The sequence below is a fragment of the Hypanus sabinus genome, chromosome 15 (genome assembly GCF_030144855.1).
Source record: "Hypanus sabinus isolate sHypSab1 chromosome 15, sHypSab1.hap1, whole genome shotgun sequence".
In the NCBI taxonomy this organism is placed as follows: domain Eukaryota; kingdom Metazoa; phylum Chordata; class Chondrichthyes; order Myliobatiformes; family Dasyatidae; genus Hypanus; species Hypanus sabinus.
In genome coordinates this window covers 20966611-20982424 of record NC_082720.1, presented here as the reverse complement: position 1 = coordinate 20982424, position 15814 = coordinate 20966611, and the positions used below count along the sequence as shown (strand labels likewise).

Below are 15814 nucleotides of genomic sequence, written 5' to 3'. Positions count from 1 at the left end.
TAAAAAAAAATACATTTAAAAAGGGAAATAATACCTCTGGTTGACCCCCAGAGAAGCCACTGCAATTGAACGCGCCACCATCTTACCAGAAGATCTTGCGGGAGATGTGCACAATATAGTGCATATAATAAGTTGTGTTTGCAATACAAGTTAAAAAATAGCATAACACAAGTTCATTCATAAAATGACTTATGGTTTATGATTTATCTTATTCTGAATAATTTACAAATATGTTTGCTTATTCTCATTACATAAAAAGCTGTCTTTTAAAGTTGGCGTTAAAAAATTGGTAATTTTCAGACTATAATTTATTTCACTTTTAGTTATTTTAAATGTTTTTGTAAGTTAAAAATACTAAGAAATGTTGAAGCGTCAGAGGCATTAAAATCATTACAGCCAGTAAAGCTAGAGATAAAAAAAGCTTTCAGTAGGGGTGTTTGAAAGGTTGCGTTCTGACCTGCTACATCACTCCATTGCATCATTCAAGACCCAGCCTCCATTACTCAGATGTGAGAAAAGCTGGTCCCTATTCACCCAAGATCAGTCCAACTTAATAAAGAACATGGGCAGACAGTACCAGTACTTCAGTATAATCTAAGCCATGAATTTCTCACAGACTGTCCTCTCTGCAGCTGTAGACCAACCACTCCAAATCGGCCTGGCCTTTTCACCCAGCCCTGTCCCCAACAATCATTTTGGTTTTTTATGACTGCCTGGCCAAAAGGACATTTCATCAGTCAGCACAGCATAATGAAAGTCATAAATGCCACGAATATTTCTTCAGAAATCATTAATGCTTCCTTTATAAACACAGATAAAGCCTCACTGTGTTAGCCAGAACAAAGAGTACCAGAATGGATCCAGATCATAGCATAAATAACCCCTCTATAATCCTTGTTTATTCTCACAGTTTGACTGACTATGCAAGGAGACATGTAACAAGTCTGTTCACACCCTGGTCAGCCAGAAGGCTAGAATGGACTTACTGTAGCTCTACACGAGGAAATCTGCAGTTGCTGGAAATTCAAGCAACACACACAAAATGCTGGTGGAACACAGCAGGCCAGGCAGCATCTATAGGGAGAAGCGCTGTCGATGTTTCGGGCCGAGACCCTTCGTCAGGACTAACTAAAAGGAAAGATAGTAAGAGATTTGAAAGTAGGAGGGGAAGGGGAAAATGTGAAAGGATAGGAGAAGACCGGAGGGGGTGGGGTGAAGCTGAGAGCCAGAAAGGTGCTTGGCAAAAGGGATACAGAGCTGGAGAAGGGAAAGGATCATGGGACGAGAGGCCTAGGGAGAAAGAAAGGGGGAGGGGAGCATCAGAGGGAGATGGAGAACAGGCAGAGTGATGGGCAGAGAGAGAGAAAAAAAAGGGGAGAGGGGAAAAAACTAAATATATCAAGGAGGGGATAAGAAGGGGCATTAACGGAAGTTAGAGAAGTCAATGTTCATGCCATCAGGTTGGAGGCTACCCAGCTGGTATATAAGGTGTTGTTCCTCCAACCTGAGTGTGGCTTCATCTTGACAGTAGAGGAGGCCATGGATAGACATATCAGAATGGGAATAGGATGTGGAATTGAAATGTGTGGCCACTGGGAGATCCTGCTTTCTCTGGTGGACCGAGAGTAGGTGTTCAGCGAAACGGTCTCCCATTCTGCGTCAGGTCTCACCAATATATAAAAGGCCACACCGGGAGCACCGGACGCAGTATACCACACCAGCCGACTCACAGGTGAAGTGTCACCTCACCTGGAAGGACTGTCTGGAGCCTTGAATGGTGATGAGGGAGGAAGTGTAAGGGCAGGTGTAGCACTTGTTCCGCTTGCAAGGATAAGTGCCAGGAGGGAGATCGGAGGGAAGGGATGGGGGGGACTAGTGGACAAGGGAGTCGCGTAGGGAGCGATCCCTGCGGAAAGCAGAAAGAGGGGGAGAGGGAAAGATGTGCTTAGTAGTGGGATCCTGTTGGAGGTGGCGGAAGTTACGGAGAATTATATGTTGGATCTGGAGGCTGGTGTGGTGGTAGGTGAGGACAAGGGGAACCCTATACCGAGGGGGGTAGAGGGCGGATGGGGTGAGGCCAGATGTGCGGGAAATGGGAGAGATGCGTTTGAGAGCAAAGTTGATGGTGGACGAAGGGAAGCCCCTTTTTTAAAAAAAGGAAGACGACATCTTTGGCCTGGAATGAAAAGCCTCATCCTGAGAGCAGATGCGGCGGAGATGAAGGAATTGTGAGAAGGGGATAGCATTTTTGCAAGAGACAGGGTGGGAAGAGGAATAGTCCAGGTAGCTGTGAGAGTCTGTAGGCTTATAGTAGATATCAATAGATAGGCCATCTCCAGAGATGGAGACAGAAAGATCAAGAAAGGGGAGGGTATGAAGCCCTGGTGTGTGAGTGAGAGAGAGAGGGGGGTGGAGAGAGGGAGGGAAGGGGGAGAGAGGGGGGGGGAGAGAGAGAAGGAGAGAGGGAGAGAGAGATATGTGTGTGTGTGTATATATATATATATGTGTGTATATATATATATATATATATATATATATCAATAACCAGAGTATAAATTCAAACTAACTGGTGGAAGATTTTTAGGGAATCAGAGAGTTACATCTTATTGGTGAAACCAGGGGAGGAAGAACACCCTCAAAACATGTGAAAGGTACATAATGAACCATTGGTAAGTCAGACTACAGGACTATAGACTGTGAAATTAATTAATAAAATCTTGATCAGGTGGGCGGGAAGATAGCGGACTGGGTGGTCTGGTTTTAATTATTTTTGACGAGCTCTATAAATTGTATGAGTACCATCAGTCTGCAACACATCAAGACCAAGAATGGTAGCAATTCCACACTGGGTCGATGTACGACAACAACCCACGCAGCTTCCCCAGGAAATTGCTGTTGGGGTTGGAAGTTTTCCATGCAAGTATTCCATCCCTTTCTAAAGAATGCAAATTTAAAAAGTTCATGAAAGAGAGCATGAATAAGGAAGAAAATTCATGAGTAGTGGCAAATGGAATTCAAATAAACTACTGCAAGGCAGAGATCTGGAGCTGGAGTCGAGACTGAAAATACTCAGAGGCAGATTTTGATTTGATAATTATTTAAGAAAGTAATAGGCTAGAGTAACACTCCAGAGAATATGTACAAAGGAAATAACATCAGTTAAGATTATGATATCACTTCTGTTACTAAACAATCCTTGGATTGTGTTGGTCCTTCACACAAATGACGCATTTCATTGTATGTTTTGATGTATAGTACATGTGACAAATAAAGATAATTTTTAATCTCTTATCTTGGTTACATTGAAATCCTGGAACTTACTGACCCAGTTACAATCCCCAACCAACCTGTTCAAGGAGGTAGCTAGTTAGCACCTCCTCTGGGGCTTTCTGCTATACCACTGATATCCACATCACCACTGAACTCTTGAGAACAAAAGCACAAGTCTGCACACCAGGGATTTATAGTGCTTACAGAAGTATCCAAACTGACTGCACCTGTCAGGATGTACAGGAATTTTAAAAAAACACCACACAACAATGACTAATTTCAAAATGTGCGCTTGTTGGAGATTCATGGTTTCAGCACCAAAGAAAGCCTTGTCCTAAGTGGTAATAAAAGTGGAATCAGTGGACAATGAGTCAAAAGAAAGGGCTGAACTCCAAAGATTCTCAAGGGTGCAAAATGCTAGCTGAACGCTTTGAACTTGCACCTAAAGAATAGCCAATTCGGGCAAAGGAAGGAAGAAAGGAAAGGTGTGTATGTTTACAGTGCCTTTCACATCCTTCTCTGGACGTCAGAAAAAAATCTTTGCACCCAAAGAAGTATTTTTGAACTATTGCGACAGGGTTCACGTCAGAAGAATAGAAGCAGCTGGGTTCCATAAACATCAATGTTACAACAGCTGAATAATCTTTTTTCTTGCCATACTGATACTGAGTGACAATTGGCATTGAAATCAGCAATAACTGCCCAGCCTTTCCATGACTTAGGCTGATGGGATCTCTGATACCTCCGAAAGGAGCAGGCTGGCCTTGGTTTCATGTCTCATTTGAATGCTGGTATCCTAACAAAGAATCACTCTTGTACGGGAGTAGCAGCCAAAATTCATGTCTCTAAACTCAGCAGCTGCCAACATCTTCCACACAGGGAAATATAATATTTTGAACATAATTCGATTTTCTGCAATGAAATGTGTATTAAATGTGTTACATAATAGTCCATGCAACTGCAACTTGTTTTTTTTTTTATCTTTTTTCTATTCTCTGTGCTGTCCATTTATTTTTGTCTGCTCGACATATTCTTTGTATGTGTTCCACTTTGATGCATTTTCACCTTTAAATCTGGTGTACGTGAGACCCTACCACAATGATAACACAATTTGTTTGGCCAGGCTGGTTTCTGTTTAGGCGTTACAAGCTTGTTCATGCTCGCTTTCATGCCTGACTGCAACTCAATTGTGTCTGTCTGCTGTTTCCATTGATACAACAATTTCAATTGCTCTTTTAAATGCAAGTTGTGTTTCAGTTAGTAGTTGTTTTTGAATGTTTTGTTCTAAGACTCTATAAACCAAACTCAGTGCATCATCAAGCCTATTATCAAACTGACAATACTCAGGCCATCTCTTCAAATCAACCACGCAAGCTGAAATGGACTCCCTTTCATCTGATTTCACTTATGAAACCTAAAACATTCTGCAATCAATAATGGCTTTGGTTCTAAATATTCCTGAATTACTTTTACAATATCAGCAGAGTTCATTTCTATTGGTTTGGTTGAAGCAGTCAAACTTCAAAGCAAACTGTATACCTTTAAACTCAATCAATTAGTAAAATTTGTATTAATTTCTCACTGGCTATTTCATTTGCTTCAAAATACTGTTCAATTAGCTCAGTATACATGAGCCAATTATCTCTTGTGCAATCAAATATCTTTGCAATGTAGCCTATTTCTGCTCTTTTTTATGATCATCGCCAGCCACTACTTACTCTTTATGAACCCGTGAATTGTTCAGTTTATTGTCTTTTTTTAATACTCTTCCCTTCTGAAGAACACATGCTCTGTTACTTTTTTTAAACTCGACAGTCTCCGCAGGTGTTGGGCTGTGTTCTCTACTCACTGCAATTTTAGATTTGAATGTCTTGCTGCACTTCAACAGGCCATCTCTGGTTCATTTTTAATAATACCTCATCGCCAATGTTATGTTTTGTAACTTCAATGCATTAACCTAATTCAAATCTGAAATGTGAGTCCTTGTGTTTGCTTTAAGTGAAGCACACATGTTTCGCTTGGTAGCATAATGGCATATGTTATTCATGTACTTATACATATAACCTTTATGAATTATTTAAATAAACAAGAATGCTTAATCCACACACACACACACACACACACACACACACACAATTACTCAAATATTACACACACAACCGATCCATCTCCTTGATTATGGTATTTAATCTACAAATTACATAGAGTGCCTGATATTTTACAGTCCTAAATAACCATGCCAATTAAATAAACCAATGTCAAATAAACAACAAAACATAATACAGGCAAATCAAAATGATAAATAATTAATGACTTGCCATGTGTGATAAGCTGTCTACCTAGTTTTTGCTATTTAAGCAGTCTAGAATACCACTTATTGGAGTCTTGAAATCTACCTTCAAACCCCTGAACACTGAGCTGGAGTCTAGTTATTTGTCGCTCAAATTCCACCACAGGTAGCCCCTTGTTAAAGTATTGCTGGAAGGCAACTTGTGGACCTTGAACAACATCATTACAACTGAAGCTGCAAACAGGCAGACAATTCAACAGCAGCTAAGTGTTTAAATATTAACTTGCCCACAGACACATTAACAATGACTGAAAAGACTTTTAAACAAAAGGTTTATTTAGTAGCGGTGTAACCATGCATAGCAATTAAGCCCTGCGGTTCTGAGCTGCAGGAACAGTGCTTTATAAGGTGCAGATCTGTAGGAGATAAGAACCAGGAGTCCCAGCTCAATTAATTCTATGAAATAAAAATTCTGGATGCCACAATAGGCCCCAGCGACACCACATTGGACTGAGTCCAGATTAATAAAGATAGTCAGCACCTTCATCACCCCACCTGATGGGCAGCCACCACCGTTCCCCCAGGGTAGCACTCTCATGAAATGTGGGAAGAGCCAAAGCCAGCATATTGAATGAACCCATTCATGCTGCAAGCTCTCAAACGGTGTGTAAAATTTGTTGTTTATTGTCTGGCAAACTTCAGCAAGCAGAACAGAGTTTAAATTCAGCCGTCATTCATACATGGCGTAAGAGTAGAAACACAATCGTGGGGTGCTTGGCCTAAGTCAGTAAGTGTGATTTACTGGAATAGAATTTTTTCCTTGTCGGTGCTCTAAAGGTATATCGAGGTAAAATCTGTGTAATGAACTCCACTCCCATGATCCACTGAAATTAATGTCAACTCTATTACATTACTTAAAAACGAGGGAATCTGCAGATGCTGGAAATTCAAGCAACACACACAAAATGCTGGTGGAACACAGCAGGCCAGGCCGCATCTATGGGGAGAAGCATTGTCGATGTTTCGGGCTGAGACCCTTCGTCAGGACTAACTGAAAGGAAAGATAGTAAGAGATTTGGAAGTAGGAGGGGGTAGGGGAAATCCAAAATGATAGGAGAAGACCGGAGGGGGTGGGATGAAGCTAAGAGCTGGAAAGGTGATTGGCAAAAGGGGTACAGAGCTGGAGAAGGGAAAAGATCCTGGGACAGGAGGCCTCAGGAGAAAGAAAGGGGGAGTGGGGGAGCACCAGAGGGAGATGGAGAACAGGCAAAGAGTGAGGGGCAGAGAGAGAAAAAAAGGGGGTGGGGAAATAAATAAATCAGGGATGGGGTAAGAAAGGGAGGAGGGGCATTAACAGAAATTAGAGAAATCACTGCTCATGCCATTAGGTTGGAGGCTACCCAGGAATATAAGGTGTTGTTCCTCCAACCTAGGTGTGGCTCCCCCTCCCTTTCTTTCTCCCGAGGCCTCCCGTCCCATAATCCTTTCCCTTCTCCAGCTCTGTATCCCTTTCGCCAATCACCTTTCCAGCTCTTAGCTTCACCCCACCCCGTCCTGTCTTCTCCTATCATTTTGGATTTCCCCCTCCCCCTCCTACTTTCAAATCTCTTACTATCTTTCCTTTCAGTTAGTCCTGACGAAGGGTCTCGGCCTGAAATGTCAACAGTGCTTCTCCCTATAGATGCTGCCTGGCCTGCTGTGTTCCACCAGCATTTTGTGTGTGTTGCTTCTATTACATTACTAATGATTTCTACCCAAACATATTTACGGAAGTTGGTAGCAAAATAGAATACTTCTGGGAAAAAAAAGTCAGTGTGGTCATTGAGGAGAGCATGAAAGGAACTCCTTGAAGGTGCAGGGTAGGGAAACCTGCCACCCCAAAATACCTCTGCTCATACATAGAGGTATTATTCAACTCAGCTATGGAGTAAAAAGGTTAATGATTGCTGTGCTTGTCAGGCTATGCGAGGAGGAGTACGAGACCATGAAAGGCATTCTGTGTGATGGGACAGTTTTAACTGGGATAAGTAAATGCTCTTGAGAGTGAGCCAAGGCTGTTGATGAACAAGACAACTCCCCCATCTATAGTGAGACCATTGATACTGATAAATTCCCTGACTTTGAAGATGCAGCGGCAATACCTGGCATGGAGGGAGATCTCAGTACATTTAAGCTAATAACTGCTGAAGCCTGGCATGATGTACTCAGATTGAGATTGGTTCTGGTGCGGATGGGGTCCGATGGAAGAAAGAGGGATCCAGTGACTTGAAACTGGTTTGACCTGGAGATGGTGAATAGGCAGGGTGTCCTTATCCAACCGGAACATCTCAACATACCAGTACCCTATTTAAATGGCACTAATATAAATAGAACAGTGGTACCACATCAAATTTAGCACATGCTATTTAGAGTGTACACTGACTAATGTATGTAGATTTAGAAAACCTCTTTCGTTAGAAAAGCAATTTTAAAAATCTGCTCATTCAGGTAAGGGGTAATATTGTTAAAGCAGACCAGAGGCGTCTCCTTCGCAATCTCCATCAGCACAGGTACACTACAAGGCCGTGTGCTTAGTCCCCTGCTCTACTCATTTTACACCGAAGGCTGTGTGGCTCCAATGCCTTATTTAAGTTTGCTGAGGACATCACTGCCGTAGGTCGAATTAAAGGGAGTGACATATCAGCATATAGGAGGGAGATTGAAAATCTCTCTTTGCGGTGCCTTAACAACAACCTCTTGCTCAATGTCAGCAAGACAAAGGAGCTAATTATTGACTTGAGGAGGAGGGAACCAGAAGTCCATCAGTCCTCACCGGGGGGTCGGAATTGGAGAGGGTCAGCAACTTTGAATTCCTCTATGTTTTTATTCCAGGGAAGCTTTCCTGAGCCCAGCACGTTAAGTGCAATTACGAAGAAAGCACGGCAGCTTTCTACTCCCTGAGGACCTTGCGAAGGTCTTTATGACATCCTAAACTTGACACACTTACACGGATGTGTGGTGGAGAGTACATTGACAGGCTACATCACAATCATTACAACGTATGAAAACATTAATGCCCTTGAAAATCCTACAAAAATTAGTGGATATGACCCAGTGCGTCACGAGCAAAGTCCTCCCCAAGACTGAACACATCTGCATGGAGCATTGTCACAGGAGAACAGTGTCTTCGTCACCCAGATCATGCCCTCATCTCGCTGCTGCCTACAGGAGCCTCAGGACTCACCACCGGGTTCAGGCATAGTTAGTACCACTCAACCATCAGGCTCTTGAACCAGGGAGGATAACTTCAAGCAACACACACAAAATGCTGGAGGAACTCAGCAGGTCATGGGAATGAAAAGATAGTCAGCGTTTTGGGCTGAGACCCTTCCCCAGGACTGAGATGGAAGGGGGAAGATGCCAAAATAAGAAGTGGGGGAGGGGAAAGATGCTAGCTGGAAGGTAATAGGTGAAGCCAGGTGAGTGGCTGGAGAAGGAGGAAACTGATAGGAGAGGAGAGTGGTCCATAAGAGAAAGGGAAAAAGGAGGGGACCCGAGGGAATTAAAAGGCAGGTGAGAAGAGGTAAAAGATCAGAGTGAGGAATAGGTCGATGAGGGCGAATTTGTTTACCAGTAGCATAAATGTATATTCATCCCATCAGGTTGGAGGCCACCCAGCTGGAATACAAGACATTGCTCCTCCACCCTGAGGGTGCCCTCATTTTGGCACAAGAGGAGGCCATGGACCACAGCTCAGAATGGGAATGGGAATCGGAGTTAAAGTGTTTAGCCAACGGGAAGTCCTGGATAGAGCGGCAGTGCTTGACGAAGCGGTCCCACAATTTGCGACGGTTTTCACCTCTGTCAAGGAGGCTGCATCGGGAGCATCGGCCACTATAGATGACCCCAGCAGATCTGCAGCTGAAGTGTTGTGTCACCTGGATGGAGGGACTGTTTGGGCCCCTGAAGGGAGGTGAGGGGGTGACACATGTGCTGGTGTAGCACTTTGACTATGTGTGGGGTTAAGTGCTGGGAAGGAGATGAGTGGGGAGGGAAAAATGGACAGGTGAATTGCAGAGGGAATGATCCCTGCAAAAGCCGGGGGGGAGGGGAAGGATGTAAAGAAATGTTTAGTGGAAGAACCATTTGGAGATGGCAAAAGTTGAGGAGGATAATACGTTGGATGGACGCGGAGGTTGATGGCGCAGTAGGTAAGGACATGAGGAACACTTTCACTGTTAAGGTAGCGGGAAGATGGGTGACTGTGGATGTAGGAGAAATGGAGGAGATGTGGGTGAGGGCAGCTTCAATAGGGAATAAGGGAAAACCTGTTCTTTGAAGGAGGACATCTCATGGCCTACAATGGGAGGCCACATCCTGGGAGCAGTTGTGGGGTAGGCAAAGGAACTGAGAAATGGAAGTAGCATTTTTACATGAGTAGGGTGTGAAGAGATATATTCAAGATAACTGTGGGAATCAGTAGATATAGATATAGACCAAAATATATTGCAGCACAAAAAGTCATTTGGCCTATCGAGTCTGCTCTGCCATTTCATCGTGGCTGATCCAATTTTCCTCTCCACCCCAACTTCCTACCTTCTCTCTATATCCCTTCATGCCCTGACTAATCAAGAATCTACCAAGCTCTGCCTTAAACATACATAAAGACTTGGCCTCCACAGCTACCCATGGCAAAGAATTCCACAGATTCGCCCACACTCTGGCTAAAAAACTTCCTCCTCATTCAGTAATCCTTCTGAATTCTAGTGAACACAGGCCCAGAGCCATCAACTGCTCACAACACTCCAAGTGAGGCCTGATCAGTATTACATCCTTGCTTTTATATTCTAGTCCTCTTAAAATGAATGTGAACAACACATTTGCCTTCCTCGCCACTGACTCAACCTGCAAACTAACCTTCAGGGAGTCTTACACAAGGACTCCCAAGTCCCTTTGTGCTTCAGATTTTTGTAATTTCTCTCCATTTAGAAAATAGTCAATCCTTTCATTTCTTCTGCCAAAGTGCATGACCATACACTTCCTGGCATTATATTCCATATGCCACTTCTTTGCCCATTCTCCTAATCTGTCTAAGTCCTTTGGTAGCCTCTCCACTTCTTAAAAACTGTCTGCCCCTCCATTTATCTTCACATTGTCTGCAAACTTTGCAACGAAGCTAACAATTCCATCATCCAAATCATTGAAGTATGATGTAAAAGAATGTCCGTCCCGACGCAGCCCCCTGCAGAACACCACTAATCACTGGCAGACAACCAGGAAAGGCTCCCTTCAGTTCCTCGCTTTGCCTCCTGCCTATCAGCCACTGCTAGAATCTTTCCTGTAATACCACGGGCTTACAGCTTGTTAAGCAGCCTCATGTGCGGTACCTTGTCAAAAGCCTTCTGAAAATTCAAGTATACAACATCAACCAATTCTCCTTTGTCTATCCTGCTTGCTATTTCGTCAAAGAATTCCAACAAGCTTATCAGGCAAGATTTTCCCTTGAGGAAACTATGCTGTCTGCAGCCTATTTTATCATGTGCTTCCAAGTAACCTGAGACCTCATCCTTAAGAATCAACTCCAACATCTTCCCAACCACTGAGGTCAGACTAACTGGCCTAGAGTTTCCTTTCTTCTGCCTCTCTCCCTTCTTGAAGAGTGGAGTGACAGCTGGAATCTAGTGATTCTTGAAAGGTCATTACGAATGCTTCCACAATCTCTTCAGTCACCTCTTTCAGAACTCTGGAGTGTACCTCATCTGGTCCAGGTGACTTATCTACTTTCAAACCATCCCAAGATCCTTCGCTCTAGTTATGGTAACTTCACACACTTCATGACCCCTGACACCTGGAACTTCCACCATACAGCTAGTGTCTTCCACAGTGAAGACTGATGCAAAATGCTTACTCAGTTCATCCTCCTTTTTTTTTGTCCCCCATTGCTACCTTTCCAGCACCGTTTACCAGTGGTTTGATATACATTCTCGCCTCTCTTTTACACTTTATGTATATAACCATCTCACAGAGCTCATATAGAAACTTGGCTCATTCGCTAACTCTGCTAACAGCCATGTGAATCACCTTTCATAAGCAATATACATCCAGGGTCGGTATGATTTGGGGTTCAATCATATGTTAAGGAACATTGATTGTAGCAAATGCTGTGTAAATACTGTCCCATGCACAATTATTGATCACCAAGAAATAACAGGTCGTATACATATAAAATTATAAAGCGAGCATATTTACCAATTTTTCAATGTTAACAAAAGAGCTAACAGGAAAAGAAAAGGACCTATTACAGTTAAGCCAATGCAATATGCCCATAAACAGAGTTCATTTACGGATTAGTCGGGAGCATTACTCACTCATGTGCTGAACCCATGTTTTGTGTGAAAGGCACCAGCCTCAGTTTGAACCTCCCTCGAAGACCATCTCAAACAAACTGGATAACTCGGGAATACTGACAATTCCTCCTTTGAACCATTTATCTGTAAAAAGTACTTTATACGATGGGTCTCTCCTTCGACTGGCATTTGGCAGGCTTCTTCCTTTGTGTCCCACTCTAAAGCTCCCACCAAAAGACCCCAAACCAGGTTACTGTCCTTCAGCAATCTCATCCCACCCACCCAGCTCTATGGAATCTTCTCTTGCATCCCACTGGGCAGAAATTTACAACACATACCCAGACAATCCTGATTGGCTAGCACACATTCCTAAATTGGGCAACATGGCTCTTTATCTTTAGCCGAAGCCAAAACACTTCCTAGCAGAACATATTGCTTTTGCGGAAAATTGTTAAAATAAAATTACCTCACAGCATAGCAGTAAAATCTTAATCAGAATACTATATGTATCCGAAGAAACTTTTGGAATCCTCTTTAACGTTATGGCTAGCTTACTTTTGTATTCCATCTCTAACTTCTTAATGACTTTTTAGTTTGCCTTCTGTTGCTTTCTAAAGGCTTCCAAATCCTCTAACTTCCCACTAATGTTTACTCTATTGTATGCTCTCTCTTTGGCTTTTATGTTGGCTCTGACTCCTTTTTTAGCCACAGTTGTGTCATCTTGCCTTTAGAATACTTCTTTGGGATGTGTATATCCTGTGCCTTCTGAATTGTTTCCAGAAATTCCAGCCATTGCTCCATCTGACATTAGCTTCTCAAATTTCAGGGTGAATTATGATCACTTACCCCTAAGGGTTCTCTTACTTTAAGCTCTCTAATCAGTTCCGGTTCATTGCACAACACCCAATCCAGAACAGCTGATCCCCTAGTGGGCTCAATTATGAGCTGCTCTAAAAAGCCATCTCATAGGCATTTTAGAAATATCCCCTCTTGGGACCCGGCACCAACCTGATTTTCCCAATCTTCCTGCATATTAAAATCTCCCATGACTATTGTAACACTGCCCTTAAGGCATGCAATGTCTCTCTCCGATTGGGGTTTGTAGACCACATCCTTACTACAGTTTGGAGGGGCTTTATACAACTCCCATCAGGGTTATTTTTCCCTTGCAGTTTCTTAGCTCTATCCACAATGATTCAACACCTTCTGACCCTATGTTGCCTCTTTCTAATGATTTGATTTCATTTTTTACCAACAGAGCAAATATCTTTAGACATTTTGTCTCCAGAGGTAGAGACAGAGAGATCAAGAAAGGGGAGGGGGTGTCAGAGGTGGACCAAGTGAATTTCAGGGCAGGGTGAGAGTTAGAGGAAAAGTTGATAAAATTGATGAGCTCAGCATGGGTACATGGAGCAGCGGCAATGCGGTGGTCAATGTATTGGTGGAAATGTTGATGAGTACAACTGGGGAAGGCTTCAAACGTAGAGCGTTCTACACAGTCAGAGAGGCAGGCATAGCTGGGACCCATGTGAGAGCCTATGGCTACCCTTAGGTTTGTAATAAGTGGAAGGACCTGAAGGAGAAATTGGTGAGGGTGAGGACCAATTCTGGGCAGCATGTGGCTAAGTGCACTATTTGACACTATCTTGATACTGTGGGTTTGTCTAAACTGGCCCTCACTTACACTAATTTATTATGGAGCATCCGGTAAATATACATTTTCTGTAGTTGTCAATGTTCAACTGAAAGTGAAAATTTGGTAAAAGATATCACTTAACCTCCCCATCTTTAAGGTTAATCTCGCAGTTGTTTAACATACACATATTCAACTGAACGTTCAAGTTATCTTACAATTTTGTTACCTCATCCCTTACAATATTTTTGTTTAGTAACTGCTGATTATATTCCTTTTGCACAGATCTGAAAAAGTCCTTGCAACAAATTCTTCTCAATCAAAAAAGACTATGACTTAAATTATCCCAAAACTCAACAGCTACACAGCAAGTACACAGATATACACTACAGCTTGACAATACATTGACATTGAGTTCGAATCTGTTCAGACACAGAATTCTGCTCATCCAGGAAAGGATTGTAATGCTGCAAATGGAACTCCTCCCAAATGTACATCTGCAGTCGTTGTGGTTGGGTAAAGCATCAATCCACAGGAATTTTTTTTAAAGCATTTTTCCTAATGGTGTTTGCATTTCTTTGCATTGAAGCATTAAAACATAGAAAATAAAAATTCCTCATGAAGAATGTATTATTTCTTGCAGCCTTTTAAATAGGGAATACTGCCCCAGACAACCTTGTTCTGCTCTGGGCTTCAGTGCTCAATAGATGCATTCTCCACAGACACTTGATAAGGAACCTCTTGAATTCAAATCTACTGAGAACACCAAAGAGCTTGTTGGCCCAAGAAAAGGTGATGCTCGGAGTCTGGTAGCACTGTAGTTCTTCAGTGGGATGCAGTAATCGTGCCTAAATTCATCAGATTATCAAAGACTAGAAAAAAAATAAAGAGAGAGAAATGGCCTTATTTCCAAAAATATTGGAACTCTGAAAAGGAATGGTTTAATATTTTCCCGCAGGATAATCAGCCACAAGGATTCAGCTTCAGTGCTCCAGGTTGCATCCATGGAGGCTGCTGAAAATCCATAGCACAGGGAAGCACGACCTTATCAAGCATGCATTTCCCTTTGGTAAAAAAAATCAAAGCTGCCACAGTATCAAATGTCAAAGAGTAGACCTTGTGGCTAGTAAGTCCAAGCTGTAGAGCATGCCCAACCATAAAGACCAGATAGATATGAGACACTCCAACTAGAACCTATTTCAGAACTTAAAAAGCACAATTCATCCATTTGGTCCCTCCTGCTTGCCAAACCATTGAATAAGATCTTTTCTCTCAGCACCACTGAATACCTAAAAATCTATCCAGTTTAAAGATAGATTTATATAGATGTTAGATAAAACAGTGGTTTGTGTTAGCCACATATTCATGGGAATTCAGTCTATTGAGAATAACATTTCCCACAATCTATGATCATAAACTTGTATACTTGATAACAATACCTCAACATATCCTCAGACATTTGCCCCTTCAATGTCATAAACTGAGTAAATAGTCAGTCAATGCCCTGGCTCAGAAAACAGTTGGGTTTGCCTGCCCACCTTTCACTGTGACCAGCAAACTAACTGCTGTGGAAAACTTACGTTAATTCAGCCCAGGACTGTCGATGAGGTCATCACAGAGGTAAGTGGTGAAGTGGAAGACTAGCCTAAATCTACTCAGTCTCCAAGCCGATAAACAGGAGATGCAAACACCCAATCAAAAAGCAAAAAAAGAAATTCTTTCACACTTACTCATGTTTGGCTGGCTTGTTAACTTCACCTGGTGTGTTGATAAATTGCAAAACATTCTGCATTGAATATTAGGAAATTTCCTGTTCGCAATTCCCTCAGCAAGAATTCAATCATCTACGTGGGCACTAGAGAAATTCCAAATGGCTTTTTTTTGTTTTAAGCTCTCTTTTCATCATCAAATTTTAAAAAAAATCTTACTCTTGCCATCCAAACGGGACAGAGCTGGCTCATTACTGTTGTGTGAATGACATGAGATTTTCTTCACTCTTCAAGAAGACAAACTGAAATGGGAGCAGGATTTCACATCGTCAGTGTATTTCAAAATGCTTCAGAGCCATTACAGTAATTGAATTCTCTCCATCATCAAAATAATGCAGCTGCCAATTTACTAAAATTTTATCCTAACTGTAAAGCTGTACATTAGTAATGTAATTATGGCATCAAGTGCTAAGAGGTGAATTCTTCAAAACTAATTAGTGAAGTTAAATGGTGGAGAGTCTTGTAGTGAGTCAAAGGTCAAAATTGAAGATGGTTTGGTGGCAGCAAGGCTGGCTACGAAACACAA

At 42.3% G+C, this 15814-nt stretch overlaps 1 protein-coding gene and 1 long non-coding RNA gene across 10 annotated transcripts in view; one reads left to right on the top strand and one right to left on the bottom strand.

The window, feature by feature from the left end:
- Positions 1 to 15814, bottom strand: part of n4bp3 (NEDD4 binding protein 3) — a 144416-nt gene that overhangs the window by 60271 nt on the left and 68331 nt on the right. The gene's annotated exons all lie outside the window — the stretch shown is intronic.
- On the top strand, positions 6306 to 13939 carry LOC132405134 (uncharacterized). Its single transcript, XR_009515772.1, has 3 exons — positions 6306 to 6347; positions 9202 to 9512; positions 13805 to 13939. It is a non-coding gene; the product is annotated as an uncharacterized LOC132405134 (long non-coding RNA).